Raw genomic sequence first — 5,402 nt, 5'->3', positions numbered from 1 at the left:
GGAGTACTTGTGGCACCTTAGAGACTAACAAATTTATTAGAGCATAAGCTTTCGTGGGCTACAGCCCACTTCTTCGGGTGCATCTGAAGAAGTGGGCTGTAGCCCACGAAAGCTTATGCTCTAATAAATTTGTTAGTCTCTAAGGTGCCACAAGTACTCTTGTTCTTTTTGCGGATACAGACTAACACGGCTGCTACTCTGAAACCTGCAGTAAGTATATCGCTTGTGTGCATATATACTTGACTCCTTGTGCCGGCGCTGTGCATACTTTCCAGGAGTGCTTGTGTTGATGCGCAGTGCAGCACACAACAGGTAGGTATCCCAATGTGCAACCTCTCAGTGTCCAGCACACTGTCTTTTGGGAAGTGACTTGGGCTCCTCTGAGGTATCCATGGTGGCCTACAGAGTGGTAGTGGGGTCACTGCCAAGTATGACATGTAGCTCTTTGTAAAAGTGGCAGATCTGTGACTCAGAACTGGTTGACTTTTGGCCTCCTTGGCCTTCTGATATGCCTGATGCAGTTCCTTCGCTTTCACGTGGCACTGCTGTTGGTCTCCATTGTACCCCTCCTTCTGCATTCCTCAGGCAATCTGCTCGTAGATGTCCATGTTTCTATGGCTGGTCCACAGCTGTGCTTGCAGAGGCTCTTCTCACCACAGGCCCAGGAGAGCTAATATTCCCTGTCTCTTCCAAGCTGGAGTGCATCTGGAGTATGTTGCCAACATGGTCCAGTGGGCAGTTGCACAACAATGGAGAGCTGCTAGGTGCGCTTGCCAGGCTGGACAATCCAGAAAAACACATTTCAAAAATTTGAAATCTTCTTTGAAGGGGATGGGGGCCTTCCAATCTCCATGACCCCTGGACAGTGGAGTTCACAATTGTAACCAGAGAGGTCAATATCAGGCATTGAGGAACATCTGCTGAAGGAGTTTCAGGGTCAAAGTAAGTAACACCGTGTCTTTATTTGTGCTGCATTGACCTCAGTGTATTGACCATGGCTCAGTGCTACTCGAGGTGGTGTTATTGTGTCGCTGTAACAGAAAAATATTCTCAGAGAAACCCTTGTCACAAGCATATATTCAAATTGTGCCATTTTCTGTTTGGCATAGCTCAGTCCTTGTCAAAAGAATGAGATATCAGAATTGTAATGGTTCATATATTTTGGGAATTATAGTGATGTTCTGAACTGACTAGAGAGGCAAGGATACTATCTGTTGCTCTCTAGACCCTAACTGGTAGTGTATTTTCTGAACTGCGGTGTATAACCCAGAGAATTTGCTGTCTTCTGTTGCACTGGAGCAGATAGCAACTATTTGGTGAAATTATCTGAATTATCAGGAAGAGGGAAAATGTTTAGAGCATAGTCCCAATTCTACACTGGTGTGGTCATGTGCAAAGCTCTAATGTTCTGATTCAATGGCATTTACAGTCCCTTTGCAGACATATAAATGCACCATACAAGGTGCAAAGCCATGGAAAACCAAGAGCTCTGAACCTGCTCCTGCCTCTTTTTGTAATCAGCAGCAAAACTCCCATTGAGGTCAACGGATTGGTGATAGGCCTCCACCTAAGAGAGGTGAAGGAAAGAAAATATTAGGCTTTTTATTCTTTATTTTTATAGATGTTTAGAATAAGAAACAGAGATATTGATGGATTCCCTTTTTTTGTGGGGGTGGGATGACAAACTTTATCATCTTGTCTATAGAACTGGCCATTCATTATGTTATTATTAATTTGTATTCTGGTAACTCCTAGAAGCCCTGGTCATGAACCAAGACCCCTTGATACAAACATGCAACAAAAAGTATCTGCTCCAAAGAGCTTGAAATCTAAGTAATATTTTATTTAGAGAAAAATATTTCATCTCTTTTAAAATTATTCCTGTAACTTATTTGTCATCTTTTTCTTATGTCTTCCCTTATGCTCTGTATTTCATACCTTGCATCTTTCCAAAGAAAAATCATCTTCTTGGATTTGCAGAACTCTTATCCATGCTTATGGATCACTACTGCATAGTCTGTGCTTGTTTCAAACACGAATTCCATCTCTGATATTAATGGAAATTCAATATAGGGAAAGTGTGTTATGGTCCCATGGGGATATTATTCTGTGTTTTCTGTGAAAATTTGCCACATGATGTTAAACTGGCCCAGTCCCCAGGATACATGTAAATTTAAATTTCAGTCAGCAATAACAGCCATGGGTTAATGGTTCCCAATCCTGCTGGAAAGGTATAACAAGTGGGGTTCCGTAGGGGTCTGTTTTGGGACTGGCTCTGTTCAATATCTTCATCAACGACTTAGATATTGGCATAGAAAGTACGCTTATTAAGTTTGCAGATGATACCAAACTGGGAGGAATTGCAGCTGCTTTGGAGGATAGGATCATAATTCAAAATGATCTGGATAAATTGGAGAAATAGTCTGAGGTAAACAAGATGAAGTTTAATAAAGACAAATTCAAAGTGCTCCACTTAAGAAGGAACAATCAGTTTCACACATACAGAATGGGAAGGGACTGTCTAGGAAGGAGTATGGCAGAAAGGGATCTAGGGGTTATAGTGGACCACAAGCTAAACATGAGTCAACAGTGTGATGCTGTTGCAAAAAAGCAAATATGATTCTGGGATGCATTAACAGGTGTGTTGTGAGCAAGACACGATAAGTCATTCTTCCACTCTACTCTGCACTGGTTAGGCCTCAACCGGAGTATTGTGTCTAGTTCTGGGCACCGCATTTCAAGAAAGATGTGGAGAAATTGGAGAGGGTCCAGAGAAGAGCAACAAGAATGATTAAAGCTCTAGAGAACATGACCTATGAAGGAAGGCTGAAAGAACTGGGTTTGTTTCATTTGGAAAAGAGAAGACTGAGAGGGGATATGATAGCAGTTTTCAGGTATCTAAAAGGGTGTCATAAGGAGGAGGGAGAAAACTTCTTCTTAGCCTCTAAGGATAGAACAAGAAGCAATGGGCTTAAACTGCAGCAAGGGAGGTTTAGGTTGGACATTAGGAAAAAGTTCCTAACTGTCAGGGTGGTTAAACACTGGAATAAATTGCCTAGGGAGGTTGTGGAATCTCCATCTCTGGAAATATTTAAGAGTAGGTTAGATAAATATCTATCAGGGATAGTCTAGACAGTATTTGGTCCTGCCATGAGGGCAGGGGACTGGACTCGATGACCTCTCGAAGTCCCTTCCAGTCCTAGAATCTATAAATCTATGAGATCTCCGACAGGTAAAAATCTGATAATCCTTTAGAAATGTCAATAGCATGAAATTACAGACAACTGAATTGAGCTAGAACTTGTAAGGGGTGGATTCTCATGTGCTATTTTTAGCTGGTTTCCATTACAAAAGGACTGATGACAAACTGGGGGCTAACACAAATAGCACTCAAGCTCATTTCAAAGACCCCCAATCCTACTATCTGACTTGCATGTGTTTACCTTTACACTGAAATCTTAATTAGATCTGGTCAGGAATTTTTCAACAAAACATTTTTCAGTCAGACGAGGCTAATTCATCAAAACCAAAACTTCTCTCAGGAAAAGGTTGGTGGCAACACATTTTTTGAAATGAAATAGTCAAAACATTTTGTTTCACATTTTCAAAATGAAAAAAAAAATCCAGTTTTCTGGTTCAAAACAATTTTTTGTTTAGTCATTTAATCTAATTACAGTAAAATAAATAAATAAAGAATGGTCAAAGATCAAAATGAAACATTTTGGTTGAACTGATCTGAAATTTGGCAGGGGGAGGCGGAAGAAGAGAGATTTTTGGGTCACAAACATTTGAGATTTTGACTTTTCATTCTGATTTGAGATGGAACATATTTTCTAAATCTTGAAAAAATGAGTAAACCATTTCCTGCCCATCCCTAGCCTCAATTACCTTCTTTGCACGCTATATAAACATTGTATGCCCTGCCTCCCTTATTCACTACCACTGCCAGAATTGCCCCAACAGCACCTGTCACATAGGCCTGGTCTACACTATGAGTTTAATTCGAATTTAGCAGCATTAAATCGAATTAACCCTGCACCCGTCCACACAACGAAGCCATTTATTTCGATATAAAGGGCTCTTAAAATCGATTTCTGTACTCCTCCCCGACGAGCAGAGTAGCGCCAAAATCGATATTGTCGTTTTGAATTAGGGTTTGTGTGGCCGCAATTCGATGGTATTGGCCTCCGGGAGCTATCCCACAGTGCACCATTGTGACCGCTCTGGACAGCAATCTGAACTCAGATGCACTGGCCAGGTAGACAGGAAAAGCCCCGCGAACATTTGAATTTCATTTCCTGTTTGCCCAGCACAGGAGAGCATAGGTGACCACAGAGAGCTCATCAGCACAGATAACCATGCAGGCCGATAATCGAAAAAGAGCACCAGCATGGACTGTATGGGAGGTACTGGATCTGACCACTATATGGGGAGAGGATTCAGTGCTAGCAGAACTTTGTTCGAAAAGACGAAAAGCAAAACTTTTGAAAAAATCTCCCAGGGCATGATGGGGAGAGGCCACAATAGGGACTCAGAGCAGTGCCGCGTGAAAGTCAAGGAGTTCAGACAACCCTATCAGAAAACAAAGGAGGCAAACGGTCGCTCCAGGTCAGAGCCGCAGACATGCCGCTTCTACGCTGAGCTGCATGCAATTCTAGGGGGGGCCACCACCACTACCCCACCTCTGACCATGGATTCCGAGGCGGGGGTAATCTCATCAGCCACACCTGAGGATTCTGCGGATGGGGAAGAGGAGGAGGACGAGCTTGCGGAGAGCACACGGCACTCCGTTCTCCCCAACAGCCAGGATCTTTTTCTCAGCCTGACTGAAGTACCCTCCCAAGCCAGTATCTAAGACCATGACCCCATGGATGGGACCTCAGGTGAGTTTACCTTTTAAAATATAAAACATGGTTTAAAAGCAAGTGTTTTTTAATGATTACTTTGCCGTGAGGACTTGGGATGCATTCGCGGCCATTACAGCTACTGGAAAAGTCTGTTAATGTGTCTGGGGATGGAATGGAAATCCTCCAGGGACATCTCCATGAAGCTCTCCTGCAGGTACTCCAAAAGCCTTTGCAGAAGGTTTCTGGGCAGTGCAGCCTTATTCCGTCCTCCATGGTAGGACACTTGACCACGCCATGCTAGTAGCAAGTAATCTGCTATCATTGCATGACAAAGCCTGGCAGCGTATGGTCCTGGTGTTTGCTGGCATTCAAGCAACATCCGTTCTTTATCTCACTGTGATATCGCTCATGGTAACCTGGTTGAAATATGGGAATTTAATTAAGGGGACAGAGATGGCCGTTCCTACTGGGCTGTTTGCCTGTGGCTGAAAAGAAATCCTTCCCTGCAGTTAGCCAAGTGCGGGAAGGGGCGGGGGGGGGGGGGAAGTGGGGCTG

Source organism: Trachemys scripta, chromosome 10 (assembly GCF_013100865.1).
Source record: "Trachemys scripta elegans isolate TJP31775 chromosome 10, CAS_Tse_1.0, whole genome shotgun sequence".
Taxonomy (NCBI): Eukaryota; Metazoa; Chordata; order Testudines; family Emydidae; genus Trachemys; species Trachemys scripta.
Note: the sequence above shows the minus strand (reverse complement) of the source record.